The sequence below is a fragment of the Plectrocnemia conspersa genome, unplaced genomic scaffold (assembly GCF_051122295.1).
Source record: "Plectrocnemia conspersa isolate PC_06_02 unplaced genomic scaffold, ASM5112229v1 ptg000008l, whole genome shotgun sequence".
Classification (NCBI taxonomy): Eukaryota; Metazoa; Arthropoda; class Insecta; order Trichoptera; family Polycentropodidae; genus Plectrocnemia; species Plectrocnemia conspersa.
In genome coordinates, this window is record NW_028277172.1 from 27,476,356 (window position 1) to 27,493,126 (window position 16,771).

Sequence of the window (16,771 nt, forward strand, 5' to 3'; positions counted from 1 at the left end):
ATACACAGGATGCTTAAGAATTCTATACTGTCACAAAAATTGAAATTTAAATATGTATAAATAAGCTCACACTGACCTTAACTATATTGAAAATCTTATGAGCGTATGAATGGTAGGTCGATCGACTCATCACACTAAACGTGTTTTGAAAAAAAAATACTTTTATTTTTTAATTTTTAATTTTTTTTTATAGTATCGTAAGTATAGTCGAAAGCTCTATTTTGTATTAAAAATTCAAGTCTATTTCTTAAATAGAAACCTCGTACGAGCATTAACTATATGCAGAGTCGCATAAAAGCTCGTTCGAGGTCTCGGTCAATATATGGTAAGACTCGGTTTTTAATAAAAAAAAAATAATTAAAAATTGCTTTTATATGCAAATTAAAATTCCAAACACTTTTTGCATTAGACATTTTTTAGTAGGATTTCATTTAGCAAAGTTATGACACTTTGAATTTTTACATTAGCTGCCATTTTGAAAAAAAATTTTATATATTTTTTTTAAACATAACGTATAGTGCCTGCACGTTAGTTCTATGCGATACTCAAAATTTAAATTTTTATCTTCGAAACCAAACAGTTAAGAGCGTTAACTCTTCCGAAAGTCTCATAATGGCTAGTATGGGGGTACGATCGAACTGATACATCGCTTGTTTTCAAGCAAAAATATATATTTTTTATATTTTATTCTGATGAACTTTAGGCTTCTAAACATTTCATGTATAGAGACCTTTTTGACAAAATTGAACACTACTGAGTTATAAGTGATTGAATTTCAATACTTGTCGCCATTTTGCAAAAAATTGACAAAATGGATTTTGCTAACAAACATACACAGGATGCTTAAGAATTCTATACTGTCACAAAAATTGAAATTTAAATATGTATAAATAAGCTCACACTGACCTTAACTATATTGAAAATCTTATGAGCGTATGAATGGTAGGTCGATCGACTCATCACACTAAACGTGTTTTGAAAAAAAAATACTTTTATTTTTTAATTTTTAATTTTTTTTTATAGTATCGTAAGTATAGTCGAAAGCTCTATTTTGTATTAAAAATTCAAGTCTATTTCTTAAATAGAAACCTCGTACGAGCATTAACTATATGCAGAGTCGCATAAAAGCTCGTTCGAGGTCTCGGTCAATATATGGTAAGACTCGGTTTTTATTAAAAAAAAAATAATTAAAAATTGCTTTTATATGCAAATTAAAATTCCAAACACTTTTTGCATTAGACATTTTTTAGTAGGATTTCATTTAGCAAAGTTATGACACTTTGAATTTTTACATTAGCTGCCATTTTGAAAAAAAATTTTATATATTTTTTTTAAACATAACGTATAGTGCCTGCACGTTAGTTCTATGCGATACTTAAAATTTAAATTTTTATCTTCGAAACCAAACAGTTAAGAGCGTTAACTCTTCCGAAAGTCTCAAAATGGCTAGTATGGGGGTACGATCGAACTGATACATCGCTTGTTTTCAAGCAAAAATATATATTTTTTATATTTTATTCTGATGAACTTTAGGCTTCTAAACATTTCATGTATAGAGACCTTTTTGACAAAATTGAACACTACTGAGTTATAAGTGATTGAATTTCAATACTTGTCGCCATTTTGCAAAAAATTGACAAAATGGATTTTGCTAACAAACATACACAGGATGCTTAAGAATTCTATACTGTCACAAAAATTGAAATTTAAATATGTATAAATAAGCTCACACTGACCTTAACTATATTGAAAATCTTATGAGCGTATGAATGGTAGGTCGATCGACTCATCACACTAAACGTGTTTTGAAAAAAAAATACTTTTATTTTTTAATTTTTAATTTTTTTTTATAGTATCGTAAGTATAGTCGAAAGCTCTATTTTGTATTAAAAATTCAAGTCTATTTCTTAAATAGAAACCTCGTACGAGCATTAACTATATGCAGAGTCGCATAAAAGCTCGTTCGAGGTCTCGGTCAATATATGGTAAGACTCGGTTTTTATTAAAAAAAAAATAATTAAAATTGCTTTTATATGCAAATTAAAATTCCAAACACTTTTTGCATTAGACATTTTTTAGTAGGATTTTATTTAGCAAAGTTATGACACTTTGAATTTTTACATTAGCTGCCATTTTGAAAAAAAATTTTATATATTTTTTTTAAACATAACGTATAGTGCCTGCACGTTAGTTCTATGCGATACTCAAAATTTAAATTTTTATCTTTGAAACCAAACAGTTAAGAGCGTTAACTCTTCCGAAAGTCTCAAAATGGCTAGTATGGGGTTAGATCGAACTGATACATCGCTTGTTTTCAAGCAAAAATATATATTTTTTATATTTTATTCTGATGAACTTTAGGCTTCTAAACATTTCATGTATAGAGACCTTTTTGACAAAATTGAACACTACTGAGTTATAAGTGATTGAATTTCAATACTTGTCGCCATTTTGCAAAAAATTGACAAAATGGATTTTGCTAACAAACATACACAGGATGCTTAAGAATTCTATACTGTCACAAAAATTGAAATTTAAATATGTATAAATAAGCTCACACTGACCTTAACTATATTGAAAATCTTATGAGCGTATGAATGGTAGGTCGATCGACTCATCACACTAAACGTGTTTTGAAAAAAAAATACTTTTATTTTTTAATTTTTAATTTTTTTTTATAGTATCGTAAGTATAGTCGAAAGCTCTATTTTGTATTAAAAATTCAAGTCTATTTCTTAAATAGAAACCTCGTACGAGCATTAACTATATGCAGAGTCGCATAAAAGCTCGTTCGAGGTCTCGGTCAATATATGGTAAGACTTGGTTTTTATTAAAAAAAAAATAATTAAAAATTGCTTTTATATGCAAATTAAAATTCCAAACACTTTTTGCATTAGACATTTTTTAGTAGGATTTTATTTAGCAAAGTTATGACACTTTGAATTTTTACATTAGCTGCCATTTTGAAAAAAAATTTTATACATTTTTTTTAAACATAACGTATAGTGCCTGCACGTTAGTTCTATGCGATACTTAAAATTTAAATTTTTATCTTCGAAACCAAACAGTTAAGAGCGTTAACTCTTCCGAAAGTCTCAAAATGGCTAGTATGGGGGTACGATCGAACTGATACATCGCTTGTTTTCAAGCAAAAATATATATTTTTTATATTTTATTCTGATGAACTTTAGGCTTCTAAACATTTCATGTATAGAGACCTTTTTGACAAAATTGAACACTACTGAGTTATAAGTGATTGAATTTCAATACTTGTCGCCATTTTGCAAAAAATTGACAAAATGGATTTTGCTAACAAACATACACAGGATGCTTAAGAATTCTATACTGTCACAAAAATTGAAATTTAAATATGTATAAATAAGCTCACACTGACCTTAACTATATTGAAAATCTTATGAGCGTATGAATGGTAGGTCGATCGACTCATCACACTAAACGTGTTTTGAAAAAAAAATACTTTTATTTTTTAATTTTTAATTTTTTTTTATAGTATCGTAAGTATAGTCGAAAGCTCTATTTTGTATTAAAAATTCAAGTCTATTTCTTAAATAGAAACCTCGTACGAGCATTAACTATATGCAGAGTCGCATAAAAGCTCGTTCGAGGTCTCGGTCAATATATGGTAAGACTCGGTTTTTATTAAAAAAAAAATAATTAAAAATTGCTTTTATATGCAAATTAAAATTCCAAACACTTTTTGCATTAGACATTTTTTAGTAGGATTTCATTTAGCAAAGTTATGACACTTTGAATTTTTACATTAGCTGCCATTTTGAAAAAAAAATTTATATATTTTTTTTAAACATAACGTATAGTGCCTGCACGTTAGTTCTATGCGATACTTAAAATTTTAATTTTTATCTTCGAAACCAAACAGTTAAGAGCGTTAACTCTTCCGAAAGTCTCAAAATGGCTAGTATGGGGGTACGATCGAACTGATACATCGCTTGTTTTCAAGCAAAAATATATATTTTTTATATTTTATTCTGATGAACTTTAGGCTTCTAAACATTTCATGTATAGAGACCTTTTTGACAAAATTGAACACTACTGAGTTATAAGTGATTGAATTTCAATACTTGTCGCCATTTTGCAAAAAATTGACAAAATGGATTTTGCTAACAAACATACACAGGATGCTTAAGAATTCTATACTGTCACAAAAATTGAAATTTAAATATGTATAAATAAGCTCACACTGACCTTAACTATATTGAAAATCTTATGAGCGTATGAATGGTAGGTCGATCGACTCATCACACTAAACGTGTTTTGAAAAAAAAATACTTTTATTTTTTAATTTTTAATTTTTTTTTATAGTATCGTAAGTATAGTCGAAAGCTCTATTTTGTATTAAAAATTCAAGTCTATTTCTTAAATAGAAACCTCGTACGAGCATTAACTATATGCAGAGTCGCATAAAAGCTCGTTCGAGGTCTCGGTCAATATATGGTAAGACTCGGTTTTTATTAAAAAAAAAATAATTAAAATTGCTTTTATATGCAAATTAAAATTCCAAACACTTTTTGCATTAGACATTTTTTAGTAGGATTTTATTTAGCAAAGTTATGACACTTTGAATTTTTACATTAGCTGCCATTTTGAAAAAAAATTTTATATATTTTTTTTAAACATAACGTATAGTGCCTGCACGTTAGTTCTATGCGATACTCAAAATTTAAATTTTTATCTTCGAAACCAAACAGTTAAGAGCGTTAACTCTTCCGAAAGTCTCAAAATGGCTAGTATGGGGGTACGATCGAACTGATACATCGCTTGTTTTCAAGCAAAAATATATATTTTTTATATTTTACTTAGATGAACTTTAGGCTTCTCAACATTTCATGTATAGAGACCTCTTTGACAAAATTCAACACTACTGAGTTATAAGTGATTGAATTTTAATACTTGTCGCCATTTTGCAAAAAATTGACAAAATGGATTTTGCTAACAAACATACACAGGATGTTTAAGAATTCTATACTGTCACAAAAATTGAAATTTAAATATTTATAAATAAGCTCACACTGACCTTAACTATATTGAAAATCTTATGAGCGTATGTATGGTGGGTCGATCGACTCATCACACTAAACGTGTTTTGAAAAAAAAATACTTTTATTTTTTAATTTTTTATTTTTTTTTATAGTATCGTAAGTATAGTCGAAAGCTCTATTTTGTATTAAAAATTCAAGTCGATTTCTTAAATAGAAACCTCGTACGAGCGTTAACTATATGCAGAGTCGCATAAAAGCTCGTTCGAGGTCTCGGTCAATATATGGTAAGACTCGGTTTTTATTAAAAAAAAAATAATAAAAAATTGCTTTTATATGCAAATTTAAATTCCAAACACTTTTTGCATCAGACATTTTTTAGTAGGATTTCATTTAGCAAAGTTATGACACTTTGAATTTTTACATTAGCCGCCATTTTTAAAAAAAAATTTATATATTTTTTTTAAACATAACGTATAGGGGCTGCACGTTAGTTCTATGCGATACTCAAAATTTAAATTTTTATCTTCGAAACCAAACAGTTAAGAGCGTTAACTCTTCCGAAATTCTCAAAATGGCTAGTATGGGGGTACGATCGAACTGATACATCGCTTGTTTTCAAGCAAAAATATATATTTTTTATATTTTACTTAGATGAACTTTAGGCTTCTCAACATTTCATGTATAGAGACCTTTTTGACAAAATTCAACACTACTGAGTTATAAGTGATTGAATTTTAATACTTGTCGCCATTTTGCAAAAAATTGACAAAATGGATTTTGCTAACAAACATACACAGGATGTTTAAGAATTCTATACTGTCACAAAAATTGAAATTTAAATATTTATAAATAAGCTCACACTGACCTTAACTATATTGAAAATCTTATGAGCGTATGTATGGTGGGTCGATCGACTCATCACACTAAACGTGTTTTGAAAAAAAAATACTTTTATTTTTTAATTTTTTATTTTTTTTTATAGTATCGTAAGTATAGTCGAAAGCTCTATTTTGTATTAAAAATTCAAGTCGTATTCTTAAATAGAAACCTCTAACGAGCGTTAACTATATGCAGAGTCGCATAAAAGCTCGTTCGAGGTCTCGGTCAATATATGGTAAGACTCGGTTTTTATTAAAAAAAAAATAATTAAAAATTGCTTTTATATGCAAATTAAAATTCCAAACACTTTTTGCATTAGACATTTTTTAGTAGGATTTTATTTAGCAAAGTTATGACACTTTGAATTTTTACATTAGCTGCCATTTTGAAAAAAAATTTTATATTTTTTTTAAACATAACGTATTGTGCCTGCACGTTAGTTCTATGCGATACTCAAAATTTAAATTTTTATCTTCGAAACCAAACAGTTAAGAGCGTTAACTCTTCCGAAAGTCTCAAAATGGCTAGTATGGGGGTACGATCGAACTGATACATCGCTTGTTTTCAAGCAAAAATATATATTTTTTATATTTTATTCTGATGAACTTTAGGCTTCTAAACATTTCATGTATAGAGACCTTTTTGACAAAATTGAACACTACTGAGTTATAAGTGATTGAATTTCAATACTTGTCGCCATTTTGCAAAAAATTGACAAAATGGATTTTGCTAACAAACATACACAGGATGCTTAAGAATTCTATACTGTCACAAAAATTGAAATTTAAATATGTATAAATAAGCTCACACTGACCTTAACTATATTGAAAATCTTATGAGCGTATGAATGGTAGGTCGATCGACTCATCACACTAAACGTGTTTTGAAAAAAAAATACTTTTATTTTTTAATTTTTAATTTTTTTTTATAGTATCGTAAGTATAGTCGAAAGCTCTATTTTGTATTAAAAATTCAAGTCTATTTCTTAAATAGAAACCTCGTACGAGCATTAAATATATGCAGAGTCGCATAAAAGCTCGTTCGAGGTCTCGGTCAATATATGGTAAGACTCGGTTTTTATTAAAAAAAAAATAATTAAAAATTGCTTTTATATGCAAATTAAAATTCCAAACACTTTTTGCATTAGACATTTTTTAGTAGGATTTTATTTAGCAAAGTTATGACACTTTGAATTTTTACATTAGCTGCCATTTTGAAAAAAAATTTTATATTTTTTTTAAACATAACGTATAGTGCCTGCACGTTAGTTCTATGCGATACTCAAAATTTAAATTTTTATCTTCGAAACCAAACAGTTAAGAGCGTTAACTCTTCCGAAAGTCTCAAAATGGCTAGTATGGGGGTACGATCGAACTGATACATCGCTTGTTTTCAAGCAAAAATATATATTTTTTATATTTTATTCTGATGAACTTTAGGCTTCTAAACATTTCATGTATAGAGACCTTTTTGACAAAATTGAACACTACTGAGTTATAAGTGATTGAATTTCAATACTTGTCGCCATTTTGCAAAAAATTGACAAAATGGATTTTGCTAACAAACATACACAGGATGCTTAAGAATTCTATACTGTCACAAAAATTGAAATTTAAATATGTATAAATAAGCTCACACTGACCTTAACTATATTGAAAATCTTATGAGCGTATGAATGGTAGGTCGATCGACTCATCACACTAAACGTGTTTTGAAAAAAAAATACTTTTATTTTTTAATTTTTAATTTTTTTTTATAGTATCGTAAGTATAGTCGAAAGCTCTATTTTGTATTAAAAATTCAAGTCTATTTCTTAAATAGAAACCTCGTACGAGCATTAACTATATGCAGAGTCGCATAAAAGCTCGTTCGAGGTCTCGGTCAATATATGGTAAGACTCGGTTTTTATTAAAAAAAATAATTAAAAATTGCTTTTATATGCAAATTAAAATTCCAAACACTTTTTGCATTAGACATTTTTTAGTAGGATTTCATTTAGCAAAGTTATGACACTTTGAATTTTTACATTAGCTGCCATTTTGAAAAAAAAATTTATATATTTTTTTTAAACATAACGTATAGTGCGTGCACGTTAGTTCTATGCGATACTCAAAATTTAAATTTTTATCTTCGAAACCAAACAGTTAAGAGCGTTAACTCTTCCGAAAGTCTCAAAATGGCTAGTATGGGGGTACGATCGAACTGATACATCGCTTGTTTTCAAGCAAAAATATATATTTTTTATATTTTATTCTGATGAACTTTAGGCTTCTAAACATTTCATGTATAGAGACCTTTTTGACAAAATTGAACACTACTGAGTTATAAGTGATTGAATTTCAATACTTGTCGCCATTTTGCAAAAAATTGACAAAATGGATTTTGCTAACAAACATACACAGGATGCTTAAGAATTCTATACTGTCACAAAAATTGAAATTTAAATATGTATAAATAAGCTCACACTGACCTTAACTATATTGAAAATCTTATGAGCGTATGAATGGTAGGTCGATCGACTCATCACACTAAACGTGTTTTGAAAAAAAAATACTTTTATTTTTTAATTTTTAATTTTTTTTTATAGTATCGTAAGTATAGTCGAAAGCTCTATTTTGTATTAAAAATTCAAGTCTATTTCTTAAATAGAAACCTCGTACGAGCATTAACTATATGCAGAGTCGCATAAAAGCTCGTTCGAGGTCTCGGTCAATATATGGTAAGACTCGGTTTTTATTAAAAAAAAAATAATAAAAAATTGCTTTTATATGCAAATTTAAATTCCAAACACTTTTTGCATCAGACATTTTTTAGTAGGATTTCATTTAGCAAAGTTATGACACTTTGAATTTTTACATTAGCCGCCATTTTTAAAAAAAAATTTATATATTTTTTTTAAACATAACGTATAGGGGCTGCACGTTAGTTCTATGCGATACTCAAAATTTAAATTTTTATCTTCGAAACCAAACAGTTAAGAGCGTTAACTCTTCCGAAAGTCTCAAAATGGCTAGTATGGGGGTACGATCGAACTGATACATCGCTTGTTTTCAAGCAAAAATATATATTTTTTATATTTTACTTAGATGAACTTTAGGCTTCTCAACATTTCATGTATAGAGACCTTTTTGACAAAATTCAACACTACTGAGTTATAAGTGATTGAATTTTAATACTTGTCGCCATTTTGCAAAAAATTGACAAAATGGATTTTGCTAACAAACATACACAGGATGTTTAAGAATTCTATACTGTCACAAAAATTGAAATTTAAATATTTATAAATAAGCTCACACTGACCTTAACTATATTGAAAATCTTATGAGCGTATGTATGGTGGGTCGATCGACTCATCACACTAAACGTGTTTTGAAAAAAAAATACTTTTATTTTTTAATTTTTTATTTTTTTTTATAGTATCGTAAGTATAGTCGAAAGCTCTATTTTGTATTAAAAATTCAAGTCGTATTCTTAAATAGAAACCTCTAACGAGCGTTAACTATATGCAGAGTCGCATAAAAGCTCGTTCGAGGTCTCGGTCAATATATGGTAAGACTCGGTTTTTATTAAAAAAAAAATAATTAAAAATTGCTTTTATATGCAAATTAAAATTCCAAACACTTTTTGCATTAGACATTTTTTAGTAGGATTTTATTTAGCAAAGTTATGACACTTTGAATTTTTACATTAGCTGCCATTTTGAAAAAAAATTTTATATTTTTTTTAAACATAACGTATAGTGCCTGCACGTTAGTTCTATGCGATACTCAAAATTTAAATTTTTATCTTCGAAACCAAACAGTTAAGAGCGTTAACTCTTCCGAAAGTCTCAAAATGGCTAGTATGGGGGTACGATCGAACTGATACATCGCTTGTTTTCAAGCAAAAATATATATTTTTTATATTTTATTCTGATGAACTTTAGGCTTCTAAACATTTCATGTATAGAGACCTTTTTGACAAAATTGAACACTACTGAGTTATAAGTGATTGAATTTCAATACTTGTCGCCATTTTGCAAAAAATTGACAAAATGGATTTTGCTAACAAACATACACAGGATGCTTAAGAATTCTATACTGTCACAAAAATTGAAATTTAAATATGTATAAATAAGCTCACACTGACCTTAACTATATTGAAAATCTTATGAGCGTATGAATGGTAGGTCGATCGACTCATCACACTAAACGTGTTTTGAAAAAAAAATACTTTTATTTTTTAATTTTTAATTTTTTTTTATAGTATCGTAAGTATAGTCGAAAGCTCTATTTTGTATTAAAAATTCAAGTCTATTTCTTAAATAGAAACCTCGTACGAGCATTAACTATATGCAGAGTCGCATAAAAGCTCGTTCGAGGTCTCGGTCAATATATGGTAAGACTCGGTTTTTATTAAAAAAAATAATTAAAAATTGCTTTTATATGCAAATTAAAATTCCAAACACTTTTTGCATTAGACATTTTTTAGTAGGATTTCATTTAGCAAAGTTATGACACTTTGAATTTTTACATTAGCTGCCATTTTGAAAAAAAAATTTATATATTTTTTTTAAACATAACGTATAGTGCGTGCACGTTAGTTCTATGCGATACTCAAAATTTAAATTTTTATCTTCGAAACCAAACAGTTAAGAGCGTTAACTCTTCCGAAAGTCTCAAAATGGCTAGTATGGGGGTACGATCGAACTGATACATCGCTTGTTTTCAAGCAAAAATATATATTTTTTATATTTTATTCTGATGAACTTTAGGCTTCTAAACATTTCATGTATAGAGACCTTTTTGACAAAATTGAACACTACTGAGTTATAAGTGATTGAATTTCAATACTTGTCGCCATTTTGCAAAAAATTGACAAAATGGATTTTGCTAACAAACATACACAGGATGCTTAAGAATTCTATACTGTCACAAAAATTGAAATTTAAATATGTATAAATAAGCTCACACTGACCTTAACTATATTGAAAATCTTATGAGCGTATGAATGGTAGGTCGATCGACTCATCACACTAAACGTGTTTTGAAAAAAAAATACTTTTATTTTTTAATTTTTAATTTTTTTTTATAGTATCGTAAGTATAGTCGAAAGCTCTATTTTGTATTAAAAATTCAAGTCTATTTCTTAAATAGAAACCTCGTACGAGCATTAACTATATGCAGAGTCGCATAAAAGCTCGTTCGAGGTCTCGGTCAATATATGGTAAGACTCGGTTTTTATTAAAAAAAAAATAATTAAAATTGCTTTTATATGCAAATTAAAATTCCAAACACTTTTTGCATTAGACATTTTTTAGTAGGATTTTATTTAGCAAAGTTATGACACTTTGAATTTTTACATTAGCTGCCATTTTGAAAAAAAATTTTATATATTTTTTTTAAACATAACGTATAGTGCCTGCACGTTAGTTCTATGCGATACTCAAAATTTAAATTTTTATCTTCGAAACCAAACAGTTAAGAGCGTTAACTCTTCCGAAAGTCTCAAAATGGCTAGTATGGGGGTACGATCGAACTGATACATCGCTTGTTTTCAAGCAAAAATATATATTTTTTATATTTTATTCTGATGAACTTTAGGCTTCTAAACATTTCATGTATAGAGACCTTTTTGACAAAATTGAACACTACTGAGTTATAAGTGATTGAATTTCAATACTTGTCGCCATTTTGCAAAAAATTGACAAAATGGATTTTGCTAACAAACATACACAGGATGCTTAAGAATTCTATACTGTCACAAAAATTGAAATTTAAATATGTATAAATAAGCTCACACTGACCTTAACTATATTGAAAATCTTATGAGCGTATGAATGGTAGGTCGATCGACTCATCACACTAAACGTGTTTTGAAAAAAAAATACTTTTATTTTTTAATTTTTAATTTTTTTTTATAGTATCGTAAGTATAGTCGAAAGCTCTATTTTGTATTAAAAATTCAAGTCTATTTCTTAAATAGAAACCTCGTACGAGCATTAAATATATGCAGAGTCGCATAAAAGCTCGTTCGAGGTCTCGGTCAATATATGGTAAGACTCGGTTTTTATTAAAAAAAAAATAATTAAAAATTGCTTTTATATGCAAATTAAAATTCCAAACACTTTTTGCATTAGACATTTTTTAGTAGGATTTTATTTAGCAAAGTTATGACACTTTGAATTTTTACATTAGCTGCCATTTTGAAAAAAAATTTTATATTTTTTTTAAACATAACGTATAGTGCCTGCACGTTAGTTCTATGCGATACTCAAAATTTAAATTTTTATCTTCGAAACCAAACAGTTAAGAGCGTTAACTCTTCCGAAAGTCTCAAAATGGCTAGTATGGGGGTACGATCGAACTGATACATCGCTTGTTTTCAAGCAAAAATATATATTTTTTATATTTTATTCTGATGAACTTTAGGCTTCTAAACATTTCATGTATAGAGACCTTTTTGACAAAATTGAACACTACTGAGTTATAAGTGATTGAATTTCAATACTTGTCGCCATTTTGCAAAAAATTGACAAAATGGATTTTGCTAACAAACATACACAGGATGCTTAAGAATTCTATACTGTCACAAAAATTGAAATTTAAATATGTATAAATAAGCTCACACTGACCTTAACTATATTGAAAATCTTATGAGCGTATGAATGGTAGGTCGATCGACTCATCACACTAAACGTGTTTTGAAAAAAAAATACTTTTATTTTTTAATTTTTAATTTTTTTTTATAGTATCGTAAGTATAGTCGAAAGCTCTATTTTGTATTAAAAATTCAAGTCTATTTCTTAAATAGAAACCTCGTACGAGCATTAACTATATGCAGAGTCGCATAAAAGCTCGTTCGAGGTCTCGGTCAATATATGGTAAGACTCGGTTTTTATTAAAAAAAATAATTAAAAATTGCTTTTATATGCAAATTAAAATTCCAAACACTTTTTGCATTAGACATTTTTTAGTAGGATTTCATTTAGCAAAGTTATGACACTTTGAATTTTTACATTAGCTGCCATTTTGAAAAAAAAATTTATATATTTTTTTTAAACATAACGTATAGTGCGTGCACGTTAGTTCTATGCGATACTCAAAATTTAAATTTTTATCTTCGAAACCAAACAGTTAAGAGCGTTAACTCTTCCGAAAGTCTCAAAATGGCTAGTATGGGGGTACGATCGAACTGATACATCGCTTGTTTTCAAGCAAAAATATATATTTTTTATATTTTATTCTGATGAACTTTAGGCTTCTAAACATTTCATGTATAGAGACCTTTTTGACAAAATTGAACACTACTGAGTTATAAGTGATTGAATTTCAATACTTGTCGCCATTTTGCAAAAAATTGACAAAATGGATTTTGCTAACAAACATACACAGGATGCTTAAGAATTCTATACTGTCACAAAAATTGAAATTTAAATATGTATAAATAAGCTCACACTGACCTTAACTATATTGAAAATCTTATGAGCGTATGAATGGTAGGTCGATCGACTCATCACACTAAACGTGTTTTGAAAAAAAAATACTTTTATTTTTTAATTTTTAATTTTTTTTTATAGTATCGTAAGTATAGTCGAAAGCTCTATTTTGTATTAAAAATTCAAGTCTATTTCTTAAATAGAAACCTCGTACGAGCATTAACTATATGCAGAGTCGCATAAAAGCTCGTTCGAGGTCTCGGTCAATATATGGTAAGACTCGGTTTTTATAAAAAAAAAAATAATTAAAAATTGCTTTTATATGCAAATTAAAATTCCAAACACTTTTTGCATTAGACATTTTTTAGTAGGATTTCATTTAGCAAAGTTATGACACTTTGAATTTTTACATTAGCTGCCATTTTGAAAAAAAATTTTATATATTTTTTTTAAACATAACGTATAGTGCCTGCACGTTAGTTCTATGCGATACTTAAAATTTTAATTTTTATCTTCGAAACCAAACAGTTAAGAGCGTTAACTCTTCCGAAAGTCTCAAAATGGCTAGTATGGGGGTACGATCGAACTGATACATCGCTTGTTTTCAAGCAAAAATATATATTTTTTATATTTTATTCTGATGAACTTTAGGCTTCTAAACATTTCATGTATAGAGACCTTTTTGACAAAATTGAACACTACTGAGTTATAAGTGATTGAATTTCAATACTTGTCGCCATTTTGCAAAAAATTGACAAAATGGATTTTGCTAACAAACATACACAGGATGCTTAAGAATTCTATACTGTCACAAAAATTGAAATTTAAATATGTATAAATAAGCTCACACTGACCTTAACTATATTGAAAATCTTATGAGCGTATGAATGGTAGGTCGATCGACTCATCACACTAAACGTGTTTTGAAAAAAAAATACTTTTATTTTTTAATTTTTAATTTTTTTTTATAGTATCGTAAGTATAGTCGAAAGCTCTATTTTGTATTAAAAATTCAAGTCTATTTCTTAAATAGAAACCTCGTACGAGCATTAACTATATGCAGAGTCGCATAAAAGCTCGTTCGAGGTCTCGGTCAATATATGGTAAGACTCGGTTTTTATTAAAAAAAATAATTAAAAATTGCTTTTATATGCAAATTAAAATTCCAAACACTTTTTGCATTAGACATTTTTTAGTAGGATTTCATTTAGCAAAGTTATGACACTTTGAATTTTTACATTAGCTGCCATTTTGAAAAAAAATTTTATATATTTTTTTTAAACATAACGTATAGTGCCTGCACGTTAGTTCTATGCGATACTCAAAATTTAAATTTTTATCTTCGAAACCAAACAGTTAAGAGCGTTAACTCTTCCGAAAGTCTCAAAATGGCTAGTATGGGGGTACGATCGAACTGATACATCGCTTGTTTTCAAGCAAAAATATATATTTTTTATATTTTATTCTGATGAACTTTAGGCTTCTAAACATTTCATGTATAGAGACCTTTTTGACAAAATTGAACACTACTGAGTTATAAGTGATTGAATTTCAATACTTGTCGCCATTTTGCAAAAAATTGACAAAATGGATTTTGCTAACAAACATACACAGGATGCTTAAGAATTCTATACTGTCACAAAAATTGAAATTTAAATATGTATAAATAAGCTCACACTGACCTTAACTATATTGAAAATCTTATGAGCGTATGAATGGTAGGTCGATCGACTCATCACACTAAACGTGTTTTGAAAAAAAATTACTTTTATTTTTTAATTTTTAATTTTTTTTTATAGTATCGTAAGTATAGTCGAAAGCTCTATTTTGTATTAAAAATTCAAGTCTATTTCTTAAATAGAAACCTCGTACGAGCATTAACTATATGCAGAGTCGCATAAAAGCTCGTTCGAGGTCTCGGTCAATATATGGTAAGACTCGGTTTTTATTAAAAAAAAAATAATTAAAAATTGCTTTTATATGCAAATTAAAATTCCAAACACTTTTTGCATTAGACATTTTTTAGTAGGATTTTATTTAGCAAAGTTATGACACTTTGAATTTTTACATTAGCTGCCATTTTGAAAAAAAATTTTATATATTTTTTTTAAACATAACGTATAGTGCCTGCACGTTAGTTCTATGCGATACTTAAAATTTAAATTTTTATCTTCGAAACCAAACAGTTAAGAGCGGGAACTCTTCCGAAAGTCTCAAAATGGCTAGTATGGGGGTACGATCGAACTGATACATCGCTTGTTTTCAAGCAAAAATATATATTTTTTATATTTTATTCTGATGAACTTTAGGCTTCTAAACATTTCATGTATAGAGACCTTTTTGACAAAATTGAACACTACTGAGTTATAAGTGATTGAATTTCAATACTTGTCGCCATTTTGCAAAAAATTGACAAAATGGATTTTGCTAACAAACATACACAGGATGCTTAAGAATTCTATACTGTCACAAAAATTGAAATTTAAATATGTATAAATAAGCTCACACTGACCTTAACTATATTGAAAATCTTATGAGCGTATGAATGGTAGGTCGATCGACTCATCACACTAAACGTGTTTTGAAAAAAAAATACTTTTATTTTTTAATTTTTAATTTTTTTTTATAGTATCGTAAGTATAGTCGAAAGCTCTATTTTGTATTAAAAATTCAAGTCTATTTCTTAAATAGAAACCTCGTACGAGCATTAACTATTTGCAGAGTCGCATAAAAGCTCGTTCGAGGTCTCGGTCAATATATGGTAAGACTCGGTTTTTATTAAAAAAAATAATTAAAAATTGCTTTTATATGCAAATTAAAATTCCAAACACTTTTTGCATTAGACATTTTTTAGTAGGATTTCATTTAGCAAAGTAATGACACTTTGAATTTTTACATTAGCTGCCATTTTGAAAAAAAAATTTATTTATTTTTTTTAAACATAACGTATAGTGCGTGCACGTTAGTTCTATGCGATACTCAAAATTTAAATTTTTATCTTCGAAACCAAACAGTTAAGAGCGTTAACTCTTCCGAAAGTCTCAAAATGGCTAGTATGGGGGTACGATCGAACTGATACATCGCTTGTTTTCAAGCAAAAATATATATTTTTTATATTTTATTCTGATGAACTTTAGGCTTCTAAACATTTCATGTATAGAGACCTTTTTGACAAAATTGAACACTACTGAGTTATAAGTGATTGAATTTCAATACTTGTCGCCATTTTGCAAAAAATTGACAAAATGGATTTTGCTAACAAACATACACAGGATGCTTAAGAATTCTATACTGTCACAAAAATTGAAATTTAAATATGTATAAATAAGCTCACACTGACCTTAACTATATTGAAAATCTTATGAGCGTATGAATGGTAGGTCGATCGACTCATCACACTAAACGTGTTTTGAAAAAAAAATACTTTTATTTTTTAATTTTTAATTTTTTTTTATAG

General features: G+C 28.0%; 1 long non-coding RNA gene across 2 annotated transcripts in view; it reads left to right on the top strand.

Annotated features, from left to right (window-relative positions):
• Positions 1 to 4,472: 4,472 nt before the first annotated feature.
• LOC148233603 (uncharacterized) overlaps positions 4,473 to 16,771 on the top strand; it is a 53,940-nt gene continuing 41,641 nt past the window's right edge. Inside the window, exons 1-2 of one of the 2 annotated variants that reach the window (XR_015810427.1) lie at positions 4,473 to 5,999; positions 8,485 to 9,313. This is a non-coding gene — a long non-coding RNA (uncharacterized LOC148233603). Of the gene's footprint in view, positions 6,000 to 8,075; positions 9,314 to 16,771 lie in introns of those variants that run through there. The other variant, XR_015810426.1, reaches the window with a different exon arrangement.